Source organism: Pseudophryne corroboree, chromosome 4, assembly GCF_028390025.1.
Source record: "Pseudophryne corroboree isolate aPseCor3 chromosome 4, aPseCor3.hap2, whole genome shotgun sequence".
NCBI classification, from domain to species: Eukaryota; Metazoa; Chordata; class Amphibia; order Anura; family Myobatrachidae; genus Pseudophryne; species Pseudophryne corroboree.
In genome coordinates this window covers 790346599-790371855 of record NC_086447.1, presented here as the reverse complement: position 1 = coordinate 790371855, position 25257 = coordinate 790346599, and the positions used below count along the sequence as shown (strand labels likewise).

The 25257-nt window shown below is 45.6% G+C and overlaps 1 long non-coding RNA gene across 3 annotated transcripts in view; it reads right to left on the bottom strand.

Annotated features, from left to right (window-relative positions):
* LOC134911773 (uncharacterized) overlaps positions 1–25257 on the bottom strand; it is a 119318-nt gene that overhangs the window by 69175 nt on the left and 24886 nt on the right. The window contains exons 1-2 of one of the 3 annotated variants that reach the window (XR_010176832.1): positions 23393–23479; positions 11439–11495 (exon numbers count right to left, since the gene is read on the bottom strand). The exons of 1 other annotated variant lie outside the window; for it this stretch is intronic. This is a non-coding gene — a long non-coding RNA (uncharacterized LOC134911773). Of the gene's footprint in view, positions 1–11438; positions 11496–23392; positions 23480–24618; positions 24785–25257 lie in introns of those variants that run through there. One more of the 3 variants, XR_010176833.1, reaches the window with a different exon arrangement.

The following is a 25257-nucleotide window of genomic DNA, read 5'->3' as shown; positions in this document are numbered from 1 at the left end:
ATTAAATAAACTGCACTGTGTGTCTGGTGGTCACTCACTATATAATATATTATGTACTCCTGGCTCCTGCTATAACCTATAACTGGCACTGCAGTAGTGCTCCCCAGTCTCCCCCACAATTATAAGCTGTGTGAGCTGAGCAGTCAGACAGATATATATAATATTATATATAGATAATAGATGATGCAGCACACTGGCCTGAGCCTGAGCAGTGCACACAGATATGGTATGTGACTGAGTCACTGTGTGCTGTGTATCGCTTTTTTCAGGCAGAGAACGGATTATAAATAAAACTGGTGGTCACTATCAGCAAAACTCTGCACTGTACTGAGTACTCCTAATGCTCCCCAAAATTAGTAAATCAAGTGTCTCTCTAATCTATTCTAAACGGAGAGGACGCCAGCCACGTCCTCTCCCTATCAATCTCAATGCACGTGTGAAAATGGCGGCGACGCGCGGCTCCTTATATAGAATCCGAGTCTCGCGATAGAATCCGAGCCTCGCGAGAATCCGACAGCGTCATGATGACGTTCGGGGCGCGCTCGGGTTAACCGAGAAAGGCGGGAAGATCCGAGTCGCTCGGACCCGTGAAAAAAAACATGAAGTTCTGGCGGGTTCGGATTCAGAGAAACCGAACCCGCTCATCTCTATTATCTATATATAATATTATATATATCTGTCTGACTGCTCAGCTCACACAGCTTATAATTGTGGGGGAGACTGGGGAGCACTACTGCAGTGCCAGTTATAGGTTATAGCAGGAGCCAGGAGTACATAATATATTATATAGTGAGTGACCACCAGACACACAGTGCAGTTTATTTAATATATCCGTTCTCTGCCTGAAAAAAGCGATACACACAGTGACTCAGTCAGTCACATACCATATCTGTGTGCACTGCTCAGGCTCAGGCCAGTGTGCTGCATCATCTATTATCTATATATAATATTATATATATCTGTCTGACTGCTCAGCTCACACAGCTTATAATTGTGGGGGAGACTGGGGAGCACTACTGCAGTGCCAGTTATAGGTTATAGCAGGAGCCAGGAGTACATAATATATTATTTAGTGAGTGACCACCAGACACACAGTGCAGTTTATTTAATATATCCGTTCTCTGCCTGAAAAAAGCGATACACACAGTGACTCAGTCAGTCACATACCATATCTGTGTGCACTGCTCAGGCTCAGGCCAGTGTGCTGCATCATCTATTATCTATATATAATATTATATATATCTGTCTGACTGCTCAGCTCACACAGCTTATAATTGTGGGGGAGACTGGGGAGCACTACTGCAGTGCCAGTTATAGGTTATAGCAGGAGCCAGGAGTACATAATATATTATATAGTGAGTGACCACCAGACACACAGTGCAGTTTATTTAATATATCCGTTCTCTGCCTGAAAAAAGCGATACACACAGTGACTCAGTCAGTCACATACCATATCTGTGTGCACTGCTCAGGCTCAGGCCAGTGTGCTGCATCATCTATTATCTATATATAATATTATATATATCTGTCTGACTGCTCAGCTCACACAGCTTATAATTGTGGGGGAGACTGGGGAGCACTACTGCAGTGCCAGTTATAGGTTATAGCAGGAGCCAGGAGTACATATTATATTAAAATTAAACAGTGCACACTTTTGCTGCAGGAGTGCCACTGCCAGTGTGACTGACCAGTGACCTGACCACACTGACCACCAGTATAGTTAGTAGTATACTTATATTGTGATTGCCTGAAAAAGTTAAACACTCGTCGTGTGACTTCACTTGTGTGTTGTTTTTTTTTTTATTCAATAAAAATAAAACTCATTCTGCTGACAGACAGTGTCCAGCAGGTCTGTCATTATATAATATATAATATATACCTGTCCGGCTGCAGTAGTGATATATATATTTTTTTTATATCATTTATCATCCAGTCGCAGCAGACACAGTACGGTAGTTCACGGCTGTGGCTACCTCTGTGTCTCTGCACTCGGCAGGCAGTCTGTCCATAATTGTAATACCACCTAACCGTGGATTTTTTTCATTCTTCTTTATACATACATAGTTACATAGACATCTTCTCTTTATCAACCAGTCTATATTAGCTGCAGACACAGTACAGTACGGTAGTTCACGGCTGTGGCTACCTCTGTGTCTGCACTCGGCAGGCAGTCCGTCCATAATTGTATACCACCTAACCGTGGTTTTTTTTCATTCTTCTTTATACATACATAATTACATAGACATCTTCTCTTTATCAACCAGTCTATATTAGCTGCAGACACAGTACAGTACGGTAGTTCACGGCTGTGGCTACCTCTGTGTCTGCAGTCGGCAGGCAGTCCATAATTGTATACTAGTATCCATCTCCATTGTTTACCTGAGGTGCCTTTTAGTTGTGCCTATTAAAATATGGAGAACAAAAATGTTGAGGTTCCAAAATTAGGGAAAGATCAAGATCCACTTCCACCTCGTGCTGAAGCTGCTGCCACTAGTCATGGCCGAGACGATGAAATGCCAGCAACGTCGTCTGCCAAGGCCGATGCCCAATGTCATAGTACAGAGCATGTCAAATCCAAAACACCAAATATCAGAAAAAAAAGGACTCCAAAACCTAAAATAAAATTGTCGGAGGAGAAGCGTAAACTTGCCAATATGCCATTTACCACACGGAGTGGCAAGGAACGGCTGAGGCCCTGGCCTATGTTCATGGCTAGTGGTTCAGCTTCACATGAGGATGGAAGCACTCAGCCTCTCGCTAGAAAAATGAAAAGACTCAAGCTGGCAAAAGCAGCACAGCAAAGAACTGTGCATTCTTCGAAATCCCAAATCCACAAGGAGAGTCCAATTGTGTCGGTTGCGATGCCTGACCTTCCCAACACTGGACGTGAAGAGCATGCGCCTTCCACCATTTGCACGCCCCCTGCAAGTGCTGGAAGGAGCACCCGCAGTCCAGTTCCTGATAGTCAGATTGAAGATGTCAGTGTTGAAGTACACCAGGATGAGGAGGATATGGGTGTTGCTGGCGCTGGGGAGGAAATTGACCAGGAGGATTCTGATGGTGAGGTGGTTTGTTTAAGTCAGGCACCCGGGGAGACACCTGTTGTCCGTGGGAGGAATATGGCCGTTGACATGCCAGGTGAAAATACCAAAAAAATCAGCTCTTCGGTGTGGAGGTATTTCACCAGAAATGCGGACAACAGGTGTCAAGCCGTGTGTTCCCTTTGTCAAGCTGTAATAAGTAGGGGTAAGGACGTTAACCACCTCGGAACATCCTCCCTTATACGTCACCTGCAGCGCATTCATAATAAGTCAGTGACAAGTTCAAAAACTTTGGGTGACAGCGGAAGCAGTCCACTGACCAGTAAATCCCTTCCTCTTGTAACCAAGCTCACGCAAACCACCCCACCAACTCCCTCAGTGTCAATTTCCTCCTTCCCCAGGAATGCCAATAGTCCTGCAGGCCATGTCACTGGCAATTCTGACGAGTCCTCTCCTGCCTGGGATTCCTCCGATGCATCCTTGCGTGTAACGCCTACTGCTGCTGGCGCTGCTGTTGTTGCCGCTGGGAGTCGATGGTCATCCCAGAGGGGAAGTCGTAAGCCCACTTGTACTACTTCCAGTAAGCAATTGACTGTTCAACAGTCCTTTGCGAGGAAGATGAAATATCACAGCAGTCATCCTACTGCAAAGCGGATAACTGAGGCCTTGACAACTATGTTGGTGTTAGACGTGCGTCCGGTATCCGCCGTTAGTTCACAGGGAACTAGACAATTTATTGAGGCAGTGTGCCCCCGTTACCAAATACCATCTAGGTTCCACTTCTCTAGGCAGGCGATACCGAGAATGTACACGGACGTCAGAAAAAGACTCACCAGTGTCCTAAAAAATGCAGTTGTACCCAATGTCCACTTAACCACGGACATGTGGACAAGTGGAGCAGGGCAGGGTCAGGACTATATGACTGTGACAGCCCACTGGGTAGATGTATGGACTCCCGCCGCAAGAACAGCAGCGGCGGCACCAGTAGCAGCATCTCGCAAACGCCAACTCTTTCCTAGGCAGGCTACGCTTTGTATCACCGCTTTCCAGAATACGCACACAGCTGAAAACCTCTTACGGCAACTGAGGAAGATCATCGCGGAATGGCTTACCCCAATTGGACTCTCCTGTGGATTTGTGGCATCGGACAACGCCAGCAATATTGTGTGTGCATTAAATATGGGCAAATTCCAGCACGTCCCATGTTTTGCACATACCTTGAATTTGGTGGTGCAGAATTTTTTTAAAAACGACAGGGGCGTGCAAGAGATGCTGTCGGTGGCCAGAAAAATTGCGGGACACTTTCGGCGTACAGGCACCACGTACAGAAGACTGGAGCACCACCAAAAACTACTGAACCTGCCCTGCCATCATCTGAAGCAAGAAGTGGTAACGAGGTGGAATTCAACCCTCTATATGCTTCAGAGGTTGGAGGAGCAGCAAAAGGCCATTCAAGCCTATACAACTGAGCACGATATAGGAGGTGGAATGCACCTGTCTCAAGTGCAGTGGAGAATGATTTCAACGTTGTGCAAGGTTCTGATGCCCTTTGAACTTGCCACACGTGAAGTCAGTTCAGACACTGCCAGCCTGAGTCAGGTCATTCCCCTCATCAGGCTTTTGCAGAAGAAGCTGGAGGCATTGAAGAAGGAGCTAAAAGGGAGCGATTCCGCTAGGCATGTGGGACTTGTGGATGCAGCCCTTAATTCGCTTAACAAGGATTCACGGGTGGTCAATCTGTTGAAATCAGAGCACTACATTTTGGCCACCGTGCTCGATCCTAGATTTAAAGCCTACCTTGGATCTCTCTTTCCGGCAGACACAAGTCTGCTGGGGTGCAAAGACCTGCTGGTGACAAAATTGTCAAGTCAAGCGGAACGCGACCTGTCAACATCTCCTCCTTCACATTCTCCCGCAACTGGGGGTGCGAGGAAAAGGCTCAGAATTCCGAGCCCACCCGCTGGCGGTGATGCAGGGCAGTCTGGAGCGACTGCTGATGCTGACATCTGGTCCGGACTGAAGGACCTGACAACGATTACGGACATGTCGTCTACTGTCACTGCATATGATTCTCTCAACATTGATAGAATGGTGGAGGATTATATGAGTGACCGCATCCAAGTAGGCACGTCACACAGTCCGTACTTATACTGGCAGGAAAAAGAGGCAATTTGGAGGCCCTTGCACAAACTGGCTTTATTCTACCTAAGTTGCCCTCCCACAAGTGTGTACTCCGAAAGAGTGTTTAGTGCCGCCGCTCACCTTGTCAGCAATCGGCGTACGAGGTTACATCCAGAAAATGTGGAGAAGATGATGTTCATTAAAATGAATTATAATCAATTCCTCCGCGGAGACATTGACCAGCAGCAATTGCCTCCACAAAGTACACAGGGAGCTGAGATGGTGGATTCCAGTGGGGACGAATTGATAATCTGTGAGGAGGGGGATGTACACGGTGATATATCGGAGGGTGAAGATGAGGTGGACATCTTGCCTCTGTAGAGCCAGTTTGTGCAAGGAGAGATTAATTGCTTCTTTTTTGGGGGGGGTCCAAACCAACCCGTCATATCAGTCACAGTCGTGTGGCAGACCCTGTCACTGAAATGATGGGTTGGTTAAAGTGTGCATGTCCTGTTTTGTTTATACAACATAAGGGTGGGTGGGAGGGCCCAAGGACAATTCCATCTTGCACCTCTTTTTTCTTTTCTTTTTCTTTGCATCATGTGCTGATTGGGGAGGGTTTTTTGGAAGGGACATCCTGCGTGACACTGCAGTGCCACTCCTAGATGGGCCCGGTGTTTGTGTCGGCCACTAGGGTCGCTAATCTTACTCACACAGTCAGCTACCTCATTGCGCCTCTTTTTTTCTTTGCGTCATGTGCTGTTTGGGGAGGGTTTTTTGGAAGGGACATCCTGCGTGACACTGCAGTGCCACTCCTAAATGGGCCCGGTGTTTGTGTCGGCCACTAGGGTCGCTTATCTTACTCACACAGTCAGCTACCTCATTGCGCCTCTTTTTTTCTTTGCGTCATGTGCTGTTTGGGGAGGGTTTTTTGGAAGGGACATCCTGCGTGACACTGCAGTGCCACTCCTAAATGGGCCCGGTGTTTGTGTCGGCCACTAGGGTCGCTTATCTTACTCACACAGCTACCTCATTGCGCCTCTTTTTTTCTTTGCGTCATGTGCTGTTTGGGGAGGGTTTTTTGGAAGGGACATCCTGCGTGACACTGCAGTGCCACTCCTAGATGGGCCCGGTGTTTGTGTCGGCCACTAGGGTCGCTTATCTTACTCACACAGCGACCTCGGTGCAAATTTTAGGACTAAAAATAATATTGTGAGGTGTGAGGTATTCAGAATAGACTGAAAATGAGTGTAAATTATGGTTTTTGAGGTTAATAATACTTTGGGATCAAAATGACCCCCAAATTCTATGATTTAAGCTGTTTTTTAGTGTTTTTTGAAAAAAACACCCGAATCCAAAACACACCCGAATCCGACAAAAAAAATTCGGTGAGGTTTTGCCAAAACGCGTTCGAACCCAAAACACGGCCGCGGAACCGAACCCAAAACCAAAACACAAAACCCGAAAAATTTCAGGCGCTCATCTCTAGCTAATATATGGTAATACCGCAGGAAACATCTTGTGTAACTAGACACCTCCTGTCGGCTTCTGTGATCTGCTGCCGTATTCAAAGACGTATTATCTGCGTGAACATCGGTCCTCTGAGTAACCCCCAAGGACACAGCTATTGGCCTTGGCACGCACCCATCACTCCCCCGTTTTCTGAAATGCTGGCCGTGCCCATCCCATTCCCATCTCAAATGGCTGCAGCTTAGGGGGCACTGCAACCATCGTCACAGACAGATCTGCACATGTACAGTACAGGTCCTACATTAGTGCAGATCTGAGAACATCAGAGATGTATGCAACCCATTGGCTTAGTGTACATCACTGAATATGGCCCTATAACAACTTTAATAGGATTTTTTTTTTTTTTTTAACTACCTATCCTCAGCTGCCCCCAAATGCCAGATGCCTCCAGGCCGGCATGCCTAGCAAAATGCCCCACCTTCTCTAGCAAATTCCAGGAAAGAATATGGTAAACATATGACATTTGGTGTAGCTACACAGAGAAGGTAAAATGTGCTTCAAAAATAGTATACAATACATATGAATGGCTGAGCAGTGTAACTCATAGGTAGTAAAGACACAGGGAGCATGTACAATGAAAATTGACAAAGACACAATATACTAGGTGCAGTGAGGACATTGAGATGGATGCAATGATTCAATCAAAATATATTTGTTTATTTGCTTAAAAATAAGCCCTTGTTATACAGAGGACTGTCTTAGACGCATTAATCAGTAGATAACTGGATAGAATATTGGTGGCAAGGTGGGGCAAAATTCATATAGGGGAGGCACACCAACTGCCAGTGAGTCCCAGAAGGCGATGTCTGGCAGTGTTTGGAGTGGCAGTTGGTGTGACTCCCCTATTTGAATTTTGGACTGCAATGTAGCCCCACATCTGGAGCTGTCATTGTTGGCAATAATAGTTTAGTGTTCAGTGTATGTTGCGCTGTCGTTGGTAGGCCTGAATACTGTCACAGAATAATACCCCTTTCAGACCTAAATTCCGGGTCTGAGCCAGGTTATTGAACATGTGGGTTAATATCCTTCGTTATGGGGGAGAAGTGGTATCAGCGCACACTATGTGCACTGATACCGCTTCTGCCCTATGTATGACACTGGCGGTGCGGGCTCAGTGACAGGGGAGTTTACACTGCCCCACTTTGGCGGACAAGATGTTACTACATGGGGGAAGGAGATCTTGAACTGCACACCCTAGTTACATATATATAGCAGGAGGTGCTACCATGCTGGGACTTGTAGTTCCACAAAGAAAGAAAGAAAGTATAGTGCTGGTGCATACTCCATGAGGTTCTTGGTATACTTTTTGTCCAAAAAATAATAGCCCACCAACCAGCGCCTAGGTGACCTCATCACTGGTGGGTCCCTAACAATAACTTTGTTTCTGGGGCGCGGGACCCCAACAAGACGGCGAGAGACAGTCGTCCCAGGGCAGAACACAAGTGAAAAACTAAGGTGTGAGTGAGTGTTAATAAGGAAGCAAAAAGCTATGTATAAAAAAGTGTTATACAAGTAAAAAGTGTTAAAAAATAAAATAATACAGTAAGTGTAGAATTAATAGAAAAAAAAATTGCTAAATTAGATGTAAGTGTGCCACCCCAGGGCAACCCAGCCCCCCCATCCCAGGGGGCCTGCACTGGGTTGCCCTGGGGTGGCATACTATTACAGTACATCTAATTTAGTACTTTTTAACACTCTGAATATTTTTTTTCTATTAATACTACACTAATTTTTTGCAGCGTGCCCTATATACATTGTCACTATACTGCTCAGCCACTTAGTGAAGTCTGGACACAACACAGCCAAAACAGCAAAGTATAGTGCATATACACTGTCACTGTACTGCACAGCCACTTAGTAAAGTCTGGACACAGCACAGCCCAAACAGCATGGTATAGCGCAGCGTACAACATGCCCCTAAATACACTGTCACTATACTGCACAGCCACTTAGTAAAGTCTGGACACAGCACAGCCCAAACAGCAGGATATAGCGCAGCGTACAACATGCCCCTAAATACACTGTCACTATACTGCACAGCCACTTAGTAAAGTCTGGACACAGCACAGCCCAAACAGCAGGGTATAGCGCAGCGTACAACATGCCCCTAAATACACTGTCACTGTACTGCACAGCCACTTAGTAAAGTCTGGACACAGCACAGCCCAAACAGCAGGGTATAGCGCAGCGTACAACATGCTCCTACATACACTGTCACTGTACTGCGCAGCCACTTAGTAAAGTCTGGACACAGCACAGCCCAAACAGCAGGGTATAGCGCAGCGTACAACATGCCCCTAAATACACTGTCACTATACTGCACAGCCACTTAGTAAAGTCTGGACACAGCACAGCCCAAACAGCAGAATATAGTGCATCGTAGATCATGCCCTATATACACTGTCACTATACTGCACAGCCATTTAGTGAAGCCTGGACACAGCACAGCCCAAACAGCAGAGTATAGCGCAGCATACAGCATGCCCTATATACACTGTCACTATACTGCACAGCCACTTAGTGAAGTCTGGAGTCTCTGGACACAGCACAGCCCAAACAGCAGAGTATAGCGCAGTGTACAGCATGCCCTATATACACTGTCACTATAAGGCACAGTCAGCCACTTAGTGAAGTCTGGACACAGCACAGCCCAAACAGCAGAGTATAGCGCAGCGTACAGCATGCCCTATATACACTGTCACTATACTGCACAGCCACTTAGTGAAGTCTGGAGTCTCTGGACACAGCACAGCCCAAACAGCAGGGTACAGTGCAACGTACAGCATGCCCCTATATACACTGTCACTATACTGCACAACCACTTAGTGAAGTCTGGAGTCTCTGGACACAGCACAGCCCAAACAGCAGAGTATAGTGCAGCAAACCGCAGTGTGCTTTGAGTGAAATGGCGCAGATTCTTGGCCGCGACACCTTATATGGAATCCAAGTCCTGCAAGAATCCGATGCCAAGAAGAAGACGTTCGGCCTCAATGTGAGATCCGAGCTTGGCGGGAACACTCGAGCCACACCTTGGGGGTACTCGGATCCCCGTGTTCTGAGTGATTCGGATTCTTCAATATAGTTTGGCACTGTGGAGAATTAGCAAACCTTAGAGAGAGATAAAGTGGAGAAGCTGCCCAAAGCAATCAATTAGCTTATAATTGTTATTTATCTAGCATAGGGGTCTATGTACTAAGCCGTGGAGATAGATAAAGTGGACAGAGATAAAAGTACCAGCCAACCAGCTGCTACCTGTCCTATTTCTCAGACACAGCCTGTAACATGGCAGTTAGCAGCTGATTGGCTGATACTTTAACTCTCTTCACTTTATCGCTCTTGAAGGTTGAGTTCATAGACCCCACGGTCTTTCAAATTGGATGTATCGGGAACCTGACGCTTAGGTTGTCAGCAGTCAGAATACCGACAGCGGCATACCGACACTCAGGATACTGACACCTAAGTAAGAATGTTACCCCTAAACTATAACCCACCTAACCCTCCTTACCCACAACCAGTCCCTAACACCTACTCCCCCCCCCGCATCTTAACTGTAACCCCCCCACCCCCTGTGGTGCCTAATCCTAAGCCCCCCCTCCCTGCAGTCCAAACCTAACCCTGCCTCCCCAGCAGCCTAACCCTCCCCGGTGGTGCCTAACCCTCCCTCCCTGCAGCCTATTTCTTACCCTTCCACCCCCACAGCCTAACACTAACTCTCCCCTGCAGCCTAAACTAACCTTCCCCCCTCCAAAGCTTACCTCTCAGCAGTCTCGGCATACTTACTTTCGGGATCCTGGCGTTGGGGTTCCCAGTGCCAGTATTGGGATCAATGTTGGGATCCCGGCGTCTGCATTCCGCAACAGTGTCGGGATTTTGGCGTCAGTATTTCAACTGCTGGGATCCCGAACGCCAGGATCCTGACTGGATCCCTTTAAAATAACAGATTAGAATTTGGAAGGTTGCTATGGGAAACTACACCACTTTAACTCTCAAGACTTGATACATCTCCCCCTATGTCATGAACTCAATGTACAGCACTGCATAACATGTCAAAACTGTATAAATAAAGGCTAATAATAATATTCTGAAACCTCTAATATGCAGTCTTAGACAATGCATTTATGATGATGCTTATGTTGAAAACGATGTGATAAAAGGACAAAAAATATAGAAAAACTTGATGACTGTAAATTTCCCGTCTTTTACAACGTACAATCAGAAAAACACATGCCATACTTGGTTGCATTCATCCTACTTTAGAAAACGTAATGCTTTTTAGCCTCAAATTAATGGCAAAATGACCCTAATACCAAAGACCCGTTAGATATGTAGGAAGGAACATCAGATTTTCCAGTCGATCAGTTGTCATTTGTGGACTGCTGCTCTAGCAACGTGGCCTTATACAAGATGCCTGCTTACCTCCTGCTGAATAAGTCCCAAGGTCAATATTCCTGCATGGACTCTTTGATCTCTATACAGATTTTTGTACGCTTGATTGCCCTCATCTCCTGCTTATTGTTCTACTGTTTAAGACAAATCTCTATTCTAGTTCTGTTCCAGTTGTCCTTTTAATCTGCTTTTGCCACTAGCATCCCCAGGTCCAGGAAATCAGCTTTAGAAATTCTCCTTCTCTTGTCTGTTTGCAATTAATAGCATAACATGAACCACAATATCGTATTTCAAATTCAAGAACATTAAATCGTGATGAATGCTCATATTGTGTGAACTGTTTAGTTGTCAGATACTTACAGTATGGCATTCAGAACAATAAGGGCTGATAGAACTTGTCAGCGGGCTTTCAGTTATCTGCAAGAGATTAAACTTAAATAGGATGATGTATATAGCATTACATTTCATTATATATATATATATATATATACACACACACACACACACACACACACACACACACACACGGTTGAGTGACCATATTATGACCACCTCCTACAGTTTTATGTTGGCAGCGCTTGGCCCATAAAGTTCATCATGTGTCGTGAGCTGGCCTGGTGGGTATATAAGTTGTGTGACAGTCCGTCTGAACACATATCACTTGTTGCTGTCGTGGGTAAAAGGGGTGATTTATCCTAGTTGCAGAAAGGGATAAATATCGTCTTTCGGGCCAAGGGTGGCAGTATTTATGAAACAGCGCAGTTTGTGAACTGTTGGCGTTCTGCTGTGGTGGAGGTGTATCGTGACTGAACAAATGGCACCATTGCGAATAACCAACGTGGGAACTATGGAGCACTACCTGCCACTGATGTGAGAGGTGAACGTTGGCTACGATGGTGCGTGAGGGCCTACAATGGTGTCTGAGGGCCAACCAACACGCTACAGTGAAGTAGCTCACAGTCAAAATTAACCTGGGGGCTACCAGACATGTGTCTAAAATGACAATTTAGCTGATCTATCTGCTGTCTGTGCTGCACACTGTGGTTACTCTGGTGGTCATAATAATGTGACTCAACCATGTATATATGTTTGTGCATATATATATATATATATATATATATATATACACACTCATATATATATATATAATCCCAAACCATCCGCTCCAGTGCCCTTTGGATCATAATAGTCACATAAAGCAGAAAACATACAGCGGAACTCAAAGACTTTTAAATAAGTGGTATATTACAAACACAAAGTACCAACGTTTCTGAACTGACACGTCCCTTGGTCAAGGCGCAGGTGCCATGTTCCCGGAGACCTGTGCATGGACAGTAGACTCTGGCTTTATACCAGTGTCTACCAGCTGCCGGAGAGAAGGGTGCCCGCAATGCTCCCCGCTGCACGTGGGTCCACTCCTCTCTTAAACCGCCCCTGTATATGAATATGTGTGTGTGTGTGTGTGTGTGTGTGTGTGTGTGTGTGTGTGTGTGTGTGTGTGTGTGAAACTCAGAAAATTAGAATATCGTGCAAAAGTTCATTTATTTCAGTAATGTAACTTAAAAGGTGAAACTAATACAGTATATTATATAGACTCCTTATATGCAAAGTGAGATATTTCAAGCCTTTATTTGTTATAATTTTGATGATTGTGGTTTACAGCTTAAGAAAACCCCAAAACCAAAATCTCAGAAAATTAGAATGTTACATAAAATCAATAAACAAAGGATTTTAAATACAGAAATGTCGGCCCTCTGAAAAGTATAATCATGCATATGTACTCAGTACTTGGTTTGGGCCCTTTTGCATGAATTACTTCCTCAATGCGGCATGGCATGGATTCTGTCAGCCTGTGGCACTGCTGAGGTGTTATGGTAGACCAGGATGCTTCAATAGCGGCCTTCAGCTCTTCTGCATTGTTCGGTCTCATGTCTCTCATCTGTCTCTTGGCAATGTCAAGGTCAGGCGAGTTTGCTGGCCAATCCAGCACAGTAATCACACGGTCATTGAACCAGGTTTTGGTATTTTTGGCAGTGTGGGCAGGTGCCAAGTCGTGCTGGAAAATGAAGTCAGCATCTCCATAAAGCTTGTCTGCTGAAGGAAGCATGAAGTGCTCTAAAATGTCCTGGTAGACTGCTGCGCCGACTCTGGACTTAATAAAGCACAGTGAACCAACACTAGCAGATGACATGGCTCCCCAAATCAACACAGACTGTGGAAACTTCACACTGGACTTCAAGCATCTTGGATTGTGTGCCTCTCCATTCTATCTCTATACTCAGGGACCTTGCTTTCCAAATGAGATGCAAATTTGCTCTTATCAGAAAAGAGGACTTTGGACCACTGAGCAACAGACCAGTTCTTTTTTTCTTTAGCACAGGTAAGACGCATTTGACATTGTTTTTGTTCAGGAGCGGCTTGACAAGAGGAATACGACTATCGAAGCCCATGTCCAGGATCCATCTGTGTGTGGTGGCTCTTGATGCACTAACTCCAGCCTCAGTCCACTCCTTGTGAAGCTCTCCCATACTTTTCAATGGCCTTTTCCTGACAATCCTCTCCAGGCTGCGGTCATCCCTGCTGCTTGTGCACCTTTTTCTTCCACACTTTTCCCTTCCACTTAACTTTCTATTAATGTGCTTTGATACAGCACTTTGAGAACATACAACTTCTTTTGCAATTTCCTTTTGAGGCTTTCCCTCCTTGTGGAGGGTGTCAATGATGGTTTTCTGCACAACTGTCAGGTCAGCAGTCTTTCCCATGATTGTGAATTGTACTGAACCAGACTGAGAGACCATTTAAAGGCCCATGAACCCTTTGTAGGTGGTTTGGATTAATTAGCTTATTAGGGTGTGACCCTTTGAGCCTACAATATTGAACCTTTTCACAATATTCTAATTTTCTGAGATTTTGGATTTGGGGTTTTCTTAAGCTGTAAACCACAATCATCAAAATTATAACAAATAAAGGAAAGGCTTGAAATATCTCATTGTGCATGTAATGAGTCTATAAAATGTATTAGTTTCACCTTTTAAGTTGAATTACTGAAATAAATGAACTTTTGCACGATATTCTCATTTCTCTGACGTCCTAAGTGGATGCTGGGACTCCGTAAGGACCATGGGAGGAGACTGGGCACAACTAAAAGAAAGCTTTAGGTCTACCTGGTGTGCACTGGCTCCTCCCTCTATGACCCTCCTCCAGACCTCAGTTAGAATCTTGTGCCTGGCTGAGCTGGATGCACACTAGGGGCTCTCCTGAGCTCCTAGAAAAGAAAGTATATTTTAGGTTTTTTTATTTTCAGTGAGATCTGCTGGCAACAGACTCACTGCTACGAGGGACTAAGGGGAGAAGAAGCGAACCTACCTGCTTGCAGCTAGCTTGGGCTTCTTAGGCTACTGGACACCATTAGCTCCAGAGGGATCGAACACAGGGCCCGACCTCGATCGTCCGGTCCCGGAGCCGTGCCGCCGTCCTCCTTACAGAGCCAGAAGCAAGAAGATGGTCCTGAAAATCGGCGGCAGAAGACTTCGGTCTTCAACAAGGTAGCGCACAGCACTGCAGCTGTGCGCCATTGCTCCTCATGCACACCTCACACTCCGGTCACTGATGGGTGCAGGGCGCTGGGGGGGGGGGGGGGGGGGCGCCCTGAGCAGCAATATTAACACCTTGGCTGGCAAAAAAAATCACAATATATAGTCCTATAGGCTATATATGTGAAAAATACCCCTGTCAGAGATCCATAAAAAAGCGGGAGAAGTCAGCCGAAAAAGGGGCGGGGCAATCTCCCTCAGCACACTGGCGCCATTTTTCCCTCACAGCTCCGCTGGAAGGATCGCTCCCAGGCTCTCCCCTGCAGTTTCAAGACTACAAAGGGTAAAAAAGAGAGGGGGGGCACTACATTTAGGCGCAGCAGTATATATATAAGCAGCTATAAGGGAAAATCACTCAGTTATAGTGTTCATCCCTGTGTTATATAGCGCTCTGGTGTCTGCTGGCATACTCTCTCTCTGTCTCCCCAAAGGTCTTTGTGGGGTCCTGTCCTCTGTCAGAGCATTCCCTGTGTGTGTGCGGTGTCGGTACGGCTGTGTCGACATGTTTGATGAGGAGGCTTATGTGGAGGCGGAGCAGATGCCGATAAATGTGATGTCACCCCCTGCGGGGCCGACACCTGAGTGGATGGACTTGTGGAAGGAATTATGTGAAAGTGTCAACTCCTTACATTAAAGGTTTGACGACATACCAAATATGGGACAGCCGGCTTCTCAGCCTGTGCCTGCCCAGGCGTCTCAAAAGCCATCAGGGGCTCTAAAACGCCCGCTACCTCAGATGGCAGACACAGATGTCGACACGGATACTGACTCCAGTGTCGACGACGATAAGACTAATGTAACTTCCAATAGGGCCACACGTTACATGATTGAGGCAATGAAAAATGTGTTGCACATTTCTGATGTTACCCCAGGAACCACAAAAAAGGGTATTATGTTTGGAGAGAAAAAACTACCAGTAGTTTTTCCCCCATCTGAGGAATTAAATGAAGTGTGTGAAGAAGCGTGGGCTTCCCCCGATAAGAAACTGGTAATTTCTAAAAGGTTACTAATGACGTACCCTTTCCCGCCAGAGGATAGGTCACGTTGGGAAACATCCCCTAGAGTGGATAAAGCGCTCACACGCTTGTCAAAGAAGGTGGCACTACCGTCTCCGGACACGGCCGCCCTAAAGGAGCCTGCTGATAGGAAGCAGGAGGCTATCCTGAAGTCTGTATATACACACACAGGTATTATACTGAGACCAGCTATTGCTTCAGCATGGATGTGCAGTGCTGCAGCTGCGTGGTCAGATTCCCTGTCGGAAAATATTGATACCCTAGACAGGGACACTATATTGCTAACCGTAGAGCATATTAAAGACGCAGTCTTATACATGAGAGATGCACAGAGGGATATTTGCTGGCTGGCATCTAAAATAAGTGCAATGTCCATTTCTGCCAGGAGAGGGTTATGGACTCGGCAGTGGACAGGTGATGCAGATTCTAAAAGGCACATGGAAGTTTTGCCTTATAAGGGTGAGGAGTTGTTCGGGGATGGTCTCTCGGACCTCGTTTCCACAGCAACAGCTGGGAAGTCAGCATTTTTACCCCATGTTCCCTCACAGCCAAAGAAAGCACCGTATTATCAGGTACAGTCCTTTCGGCCCCATAAGGGCAAGCGGGTTAAAGGCGCGTCCTTTCTGCCCAGAGGCAGAGGTAGAGGGAAAAAGCTGCAGCATACAGCCAGTTCCCAGGAGCAAAAGTCCTCCCCCGCTTCCTCCAAGTTCGCCGCATGACGCTGGGGCTCCACAGGCGGAGCCAGGTACGGTGGGGGCCCGTCTCAAAAACTTCAGCAATCAGTGGGCTCGCTCACGGGTGGATCCCTGGATCCTTCAAGTAGTATCTCAGGGGTACAAGCTGGAATTCGAGACGTCTCCCCCCCGCCGTTTCCTCAAATCTGCCTTGCCTACAACTCCCTCAGGCAGGGAGGCAGTGTTAGAGGCAATACACAAGATGTATTCCCAGCAGGTGATAGTCAAGGTGCCCCTCCTTCAACAAGGACGGGGTTACTATTCCACAATGTTTGTGGTACCGAAACCGGACGGTTCGGTGAGGCCCATTTTAAATTTGAAATCCTTGAACACATATATAAAAAAATTCAAGTTCAAGATGGAATCGCTCAGGGCGGTTATTGCAAGCCCGGACGAGGGGGATTACATGGTATCACTGGACATCAAGGATGCTTGTCCCCATTTACCATCCTCACCAGGAGTACCTCAGATTTGTGGTACAGGATTGTCATTACCAATTCCAGACGTTGCCGTTTGGTCTGTCCACGGCACCGAGGGTATTTACCAAGGTAATGGCCGAAATGATGATACTCCTTCGAAAAAAGGGAGTTTTAATTATCCCGTACTTGGACGATCTCCTGATAAAGGCGAGGTCCAGGGAGCAGTTGTTGGTCGGGGTAGCACTATCTCGGGAGGTGCTACAACAGCACGGTTGGATTCTAAATATTCCAAAGTCACAGCTGGTCCCTACGACACGTCTACTGTTCCTGGGGATGGTTCTGGACACAGAACAGAAAAAAGTGTTTCTCCCGGAGGAGAAGGCCAAGGAGCTGTCATCTCTAGTCAGAGGCCTCCTAAAACCAAAACAGGTGTCGGTGCATCACTGCACGCGAGTCCTGGGAAAAATGGTAGCTTCCTACGAAGCAATTCCATTCGGCAGGTTCCATGCGAGAACTTTTCAGTGGGACCTGTTGGACAAGTGGTCTAATTCGCATCTTCAGATGCATCGGCTGATAACCCTGTCTCCAAGGACCAGGGTGTCTCTGCTGTGGTGGCTGCAAAGTGCTCATCTTCAAGAGGGCCGCAGATTCGGCATACAGGACTGGGTCCTGGTGACCACGGATGCCAGCCTTCGAGGCTGGGGAGCAGTCACACAGGGAAGAAACTTCCAAGGACAATGGTCAAGTCAGGAGACTTCCCTACACATAAATATTCTGGAACTGAGGGCCATTTACAATGCCCTAAGTCAGGCAAAGCCCAACCAGCCGGTACTGATCAAGTCAGACAACATCACGGCAGTCGCCCATGTAAACCAACAGGGCGGCACAAGAAGCAGGACGGCGATGGCAGAAGCCACAAGGATTCTCCGATGGGCGGAAAATCACGTGTTAGCACTGTCAGCAGTGTTCATTCCGGGAGTGGACAACTGGGAAGCAGACTTCCTCAGCAGGCACGACCTCCACCCGGGAGAGTGGGGACTTCATCCAGAAGTCTTCCAACTGATTGTAAACCGTTGGGAAAGGCCACAGGTGGACATGATGGCGTCCCGCCTAAACAAAAAGCTAGAAAGATATTGCGCCAGGTCAAGAGACCCTCAGGCGATAGCTGTGGACGCTCTAGTGACACCGTGGGTGTACCGGTCGGTTTATGTGTTCCCTCCTCTTCCTCTCATACCCAAGGTACTGAGAATAATAAGGAGAAGAGGAGTAAGAACTATACTCATTGTTCCGGATTGGCCAAGAAGAGCTTGGTACCCGGAACTTCAAGAAATGATCTCAGAGGACCCATGGCCTCTGCCGCTCAGACAGGACCTGCTGCAGCAGGGGCCCTGTCTGTTCCAAGACTTACCGCGGCTGCGTTTGACGGCATGGCGGTTGAACACCGGATCCTGAAGGGAAAGGGCATTCCGGAGGAAGTCATTCCTACGCTGATTAAAGCTAGGAAAGAAGTGACCGCAAACCATTATCACCGCATTTGGCGAAAATATGTTGCGTGGTGTGAGGCCAGGAAGGCCCCAACGGAGGAATTTCAGCTGGGCCGTTTTCTGCACTTCCTACAGTCAGGGGTGACTATGGGCCTAAAATTGGGTTCCATTAAGGTCCAGATTTCGGCTCTATCGATTTTCTTCCAGAGAGAACTGGCTTCACTACCTGAAGTTCAGACTTTTGTTAAGGGAGTGCTGCATATTCAGCCCCCTTTTGTGCCTCCAGTGGCACCTTGGGATCTCAACGTGGTGTTGGATTTCCTAAAGTCACATTGGTTTGAGCCACTTAAAACCGTGGAATTAAAATATCTCACGTGGAAAGTGGTCATGCTGTTGGCCTTGGCTTCGGCCAGGCGTGTGTCAGAATTGGCGGCTTTGTCATGTAAAAGCCCTTATCTGATTTTCCTTATGGATAGGGCAGAATTGAGGACTCGTCCCCAGTTTCTCCCTAAGGTGGTATCAGCCTTTCATTTGAACCAACCTATCGTGGTGCCTGCGGCTACTAAAGACTTGGAGGCTTCCAAGTTGTTGGACGTAGTCAGGGCCCTGAGAATTTATGTTTCCAGGACAGCTAGTGTCAGGAAAACTGACTCGTTGTTTATCCTGTATGCACCCAACAAGCTGGGTGCTCCTGCTTCAAAGCAGACTATTGCTCGCTGGATCTGTAGTACGATTCAGCTTGCACATTCTGCGGCTGGACTGCCGCATCCTAAATCAGTGAAAGCCCATTCCACGAGGAAGGTGGGCTCTTCTTGGGCGGCTGCCCGAGGGGTCTCGGCTCTACAACTTTGCCGAGCAGCTACTTGGTCGGGGTCAAACACATTTGCTAAATTCTACAAGTTTGACACCCTGGCTGAGGAGGACCTAGAGTTTGCCCATTCGGTGCTGCAGAGTCATCCGCACTCTCCCGCCCGTTTGGGAGCTTTGGTATAATCCCCATGGTCCTTACGGAGTGCCAGCATCCACTTAGGACGTCAGAGAAAATAAGATTTTACTCACCGGTAAATCTATTTCTCGTAGTGGCGGATTGTCTGCAATACTTGTATATAGTTATTGTTTAACTAAAGGGTTATTGTTGAGCCATCTGTTGTGAGGCTCAGTTGTTGTTCATACTGTTAACTGGGTATAGTATCACGAGTTATACGGTGTGATTGTTGTGGCTGGTATGAGTCTTACCCGGGATTCAAAATCCTTCTTTATTGTGTCAGCTCTTCCGGGCACAGTATCCTAACTGAGGTCTGGAGGAGGGTCATAGAGGGAGGAGCCAGTGCACACCAGGTAGACCTAAAGCTTTGTTTTAGTTGTGCCCAGTCTCCTGCGGAGCCGCTATTCCCCATGGTCCTTACGGAGTCCCGGCATCCACTACGGACTACGAGAAATAGATTTACCGGTGAGTAAAATCTTATTTTTCTGAGTTTCACCTGTGTGCGTGTGTGTGTGTGTGTGTGTGTGTGTGTGTGTATATATATACATATATATATATATATATATATATATATATATATATATATATATATAGATAGATAGAGAGAGAGAGAGTGTGAGAGAGAGAGAGAGAGAGAGAGAGAGAGAGAAATCTAGGAATCTGCACTCATCCGCCTTATGTCATCGTTTGGGATGCACTCAAGCCAGGCTTCTTGTATGAATCAGGAGATTCAGAAAAATGGGACACTCACCAATACAGTAGAAATACTCCCTTCTTTAATCAGGTAATTGGCAAGATGATGATTATTGCCAATTAATCATCGATTAAATTATTATGCGATTTCGACTACATTGGTGAGTGCCCCATTTACTGCTCTCTCTCTCTCTCTCTCTCTCTCTGTATATATATATATCTATATATATATCTATATATATATATATATAGTATCTGGCAGCAATACACACTTTATGGATTAAATGACATGCCTTTATATAGCAGGAATATATATATATATATATAGTATATTCCTGCTATATCAAGGCATGTCATTTAATCCATAAAAAGTGTATTGCTGCCGGATACTATATAAAAAAAATCAAGAGGAAAAAGATGCTATCTAGATATTTCTGATTATATGGAATGAACCTACATCTATGCAAGGGAAGGACCAGTCAATCACTGGGGCCCATAACCACACAGTACATTTGCATAAAGCCCTTTGGATGAGTGCTGATTAGGCCCATGACTGGGACTTCACTGCACCTAAATTGGACCAGAGCATTTCAAAAGTGATCGCTGCTATAGAGGAAGTATGGATACCTCAGCGGGGAGGGGAGTATGGGTGAAGGGAGGGTGAAGGGAGGGTGGTGGGGTGGCACAGTGCAAAAGTGAATAACTTTCTGATCAGTACAACTGATACCTTATGACTTTCTAATCAGTGCCAGCAGGTTGGACAGTGGGAGAGATTGCTCAAATCAGGACTGTCCCACCTAAATCAGACCAGCTGAGAGGTACAATGAGGTCTATTTATGTAGCAGGGATAGCCAAATCTCTGGCACTTCCACCGTAGGCTTGGCTTATCCTCGCTCTTGTCAATTTACAAAGAGTTTGATACCAACTAATATTAAATCCCTTATCGTCATCTCCATAGCCCTATAAGGGGACGGTGGCCACAGTCAATTTAGTAAATCTCAGGTGTTTGTTATTCTCAGCAATGGGGACCGGCAAAGTTGGAGAGAACGCACATATTTATATTAGTTTGCTGGCTAGTTTTTGGTTGCTGGAAAGTTGAAGAAAACTCTTGCAGAGGATCAATACATAGCGCAGCATAAATAAATCCTTATATTCCGAATCTTTCCCACTTAGGGTCATAACCTAATATGAATATGTATTTAGGTAATAAAAAATTCTCGGAGAACAGATCTTTTTAGTAGACGTAGATCAGGAACCTAATGCTATTTGATGAACTAATAGTTTTCCAGAAAACGATATAATTACATAAGAATGTGCTGCATATCTAGCTAGAACAGGATGAGTGAAGGTGATCTAATATTGCCTCTATATCCTTTGGCAAATTTTGTAACTTTGGAACAATTTATTCTAAAGACAAGCCTGAAGGAAAATAACACTATTGACCTGTAATTAGCTAGTGCAGCTTTGTCTATTTGCCCTGAATCTAGATTTCTATCAGTCAACTGTACATGTTGACAAAAAGAAAAATACTGCATTTATTACACTATAATATTGGATTATATAGCAGACACATGCGGTAGTGGAGGGATGTGTGCTCCCTTATGGGTTTATACATGAACTCACACAATTTCTGCAAAATACATTGCTAAACTTTTTTTTTTGCTCCCATCAGTGGTACATCAAAGATTTTTTTTTTCCTAAGAGTCGTTTATATTGATTGGAGAGGACAAAGGGGGTAATTCAGATCTGATTGCAGCAGCAAATTTGTTAGCTAGAGAGTTACATTTGGGTGGGTTATATTGTTTGTGTGCAGGGTAAATACTGGCTGCTTTATTTTTACACTGCAATTTAGATTTCAGTTTGAACACACCCAACCCATACTTGCCTACTCTCCCAGAAGCTGCAGGAGGCTCCCAGTTTTTTGGGTTGCCCCCCGCACCCCCGGAAGAGTAGGCAGGTCTCCCGCATCCTGCTTGGACCCTAGTGATGCGGGCAGGATGGAGAGATAATCTCCCGTATTCGCGGGTCCATGGGGTGGGGAAGTGGTTAAAATGACGCAAATCGCGTCATTTTAGTCCCACCCACGTGATGTCACAACCCCGCCCCCCCCAAAGTCTCCTGCAGTGTCTCCTCTCCAGGCTTCTCCCGGAGAGGAGAAATCTAAAGTAGGCAAGTATGACCCAACCCAAATATAACTCTCTCTGCACATATTACATCTACCCCGCCTGCAGTGCACATGGTTTTGCCCATTAGCTAACAAATTTGCTGCTGCGATCAGATCTGAATTAGGCCCAAAGTTCTCTCTATGGATCCAATGTGCAGAGCTGAGCTGCAATTTCTTATCATTTATCAAGAGGTGAATTTTAGCAATTTTGGGACACAAACCTGACGGTGTCCCGCTGATGCCAGTTCATATTCCATCATATGAGCATGCCGTCTCCATACTTACTGCAGCCCTATAGTCCTGTAGCTGAAAGCCCAATCAGGTTTGACTAAGCATTGAGACTGGGCCTTAGGTTGATGAACCAAAAATACCGGTTACGCCAACATTTTGCAATGGGGTCCAGCAATGTAGTATTCTGTCAAGGGGCATATCATTAGAGCTGGTGTCCTGTGTGCAGTCTCCATCCGGGGCCCTTCCGCTATGGCTGACAGCACAGTTTGTCAACACAAGGGTCACTAGGAGACCCTATCGCTGTGCCAGAGTCTAGTGCACATGACTGGTCTCTGGGGAAATGGCACCGTGGCCATTTACCTGGTGATTTTCTTACTGCACATGTGCAATTTGTGCAGCGAACACAGGACCACACTCCTTGCACCCCATGACAGATACACCACTGGTTCTGCCCCTGTTCATAGTTATCACGGTAAAACTAGCTTTAGAAGACTAAAAATTATCCAGATCAAATTATCCAGATCAATTTTTAGCCATGAGAATTGTTTTGAGTCTTGACGCATTATTTTATATTACAACACCGATATTGGTGTGACCATTTTGAATCGCGTACTTCTCTGCACAACCTCAGCTTATCAATGCTAAAACAGCCTTGGGTTATTTATCTGCCTGGGATTCTCATTTGATAGATTTTTTTTTTTTTTTTTTCATTTTAGCCTCCGTGGACTGGAATGTTCCACAAACCAAACCACAGCAAATTCGCTCATGAGAGTGCTGCAAAAACAAACAAACAAGAAAAGTACCAAGAAAAAGGAACATAAACACACAAACAGACACACGTATACTATGTGTAATAGGTATAAAAACTCCCTAAGCTGATAGTTAGACCATATGGTGACCATTACTTTCAGCTAACCTGATTATAGATACTGTACATGAGTCTATAAGTATAAAAGTTCAGGAAATATGTCATTATTTTTCAGTAGCAGACGTACAGCGTGACTTGTAACTTTATGACCTGGTATATGTTTCTCTTCCACAATATTATATGCTCCGACCTGGCTGTTCCATGTATTTATTTGACTCTAAAAGGGGAGAAAAAAAACTTCTAAGAGGATTTCTTACACTGTATTTACATTACAAAAAATAAAATCTGGGCAAGTTATTTTATACGTTGCACTTCGAAGATTAAAGTGCCTTTGACCAGAAGGCGCTGATCTATGGGTAGTTAAAGTGGAACATGATCTACAGTTTGGTCAGAAAATCCCTTTTCACATACTTCCCTTTTCCCGGCAGCTACTATCAGATTCCAACAAGCAAATTCTACGTTTATTGCGAGCAAGGGGAGAAAATTGTTTTCTTTTTAATCTAAGTCTAAGTAGTGATTATTTACTTGATAGAATGTTTTATTTGTTAGAGGATTACCCCAACCTCTCCTGCTACCATAACTAACAAGATTAGAATAATGAGTCTACATTTCACTGCATTTTCTGGTTTTTATTCTTTTAAATCTGCCTGTTTAAAGTTTTAGCATTGAGTACACTGGGCCATAATCAATTTATATAGCTTGTAGAAACAAGCAAGAGGGTGGGAGACAGGGGAAAGGTATGAAAGAAAAGTTTTAAGTAGATGAAAAGGATTTAGCAAAAGCTCCAGTATACAACAAAGAGGATGTATTTGGGGGAAATTTATCAAGCCTTCTAAAGAGTGAAGAAGCGTACAAGGGGATAAGTTGCACACATTAACCAATCAGCTTGTTGCTAGCGTTTATCAAGTACATTATATACAATTTTAGGTTGAAGCTGGTTGGTTGCTATCGGCAACTTGTCCACTTTTCAGCTCTTTAGGAGGCTTGATTTATCTCCCTCTATGGGTGCATCTCCTCCTATGGATACATCTCCCTCTGTGGTTATGAATACATCTCCCCCTATGGTTATATAATACTGCTTTAGTTAAATATGTAATGGCTGATGCTTAGCAAATGATACACCTGGTATGTACGCTTATGACCAACTTCTATGTATCTACATGCCCTCGCTGAAGTTGCCTACGTGAAAAAGCCCAATTGCACAGAGATGTTAATGAAATACCTAGAACTCTGTATCACCCATTCTTACATACACAGTTCTGGTGCATGTGCAGTGTGAAAACACACAACATATTTATTGTTTACAGTATTTTATTAAATAACATTTATACCGTGCGCACAAATTCCACAGCGCTTTACAGAGAATATATGGCCATTCATATCAGCCCTGCCCCAGTGGAGATTACAGTCTTACTCATACTTGCCAACTCTCCTGCAAGTTGTGGGAGGATCATGAGTTTTCGGGTAGCCCCCTGCACCCACGGAAGACTGGCCAAATCTCTTGTATCCCGCCTGCTTCCTAGTGAAGTGGGAAAGATGAGGAGATTAGAGCTGGGATTTGTGTTTCTGCATAATTTAGCCCAGCCTCCTCCCTGTGGACCTGCGAATTGTGGCATTTTGCCATGATGGAGGCGGGGCTTAGGGACAAGACAGCTCAGCCCCATCCCCTGAATTGTCCTGTAGTGTCTCCTCCCCGCGCTTCTCCTGGAGAGGAGACCATAGAAGTAGGTATGTCTATATTGCCTACCACGTGCACACACATACACACTAGTAAGTTTTTGTATTGCGGGAAGAAACCCACACAGTCAGTGGGAGGGGTTCAGTATGAGTTCTCGGCGCATGGGATTCTGCGCTCGAAATACAGACGCCGGGATCCCTATTTTGAAGATGCCGACAGGGGTGAGTAAGGGGTGTTCTCCCCTCTTTCCAACCCCCTAACCCTAACCCTCCCTTCCCGCAGCCTAACCCTAACTTCCCCCTTGGTGCCTAACC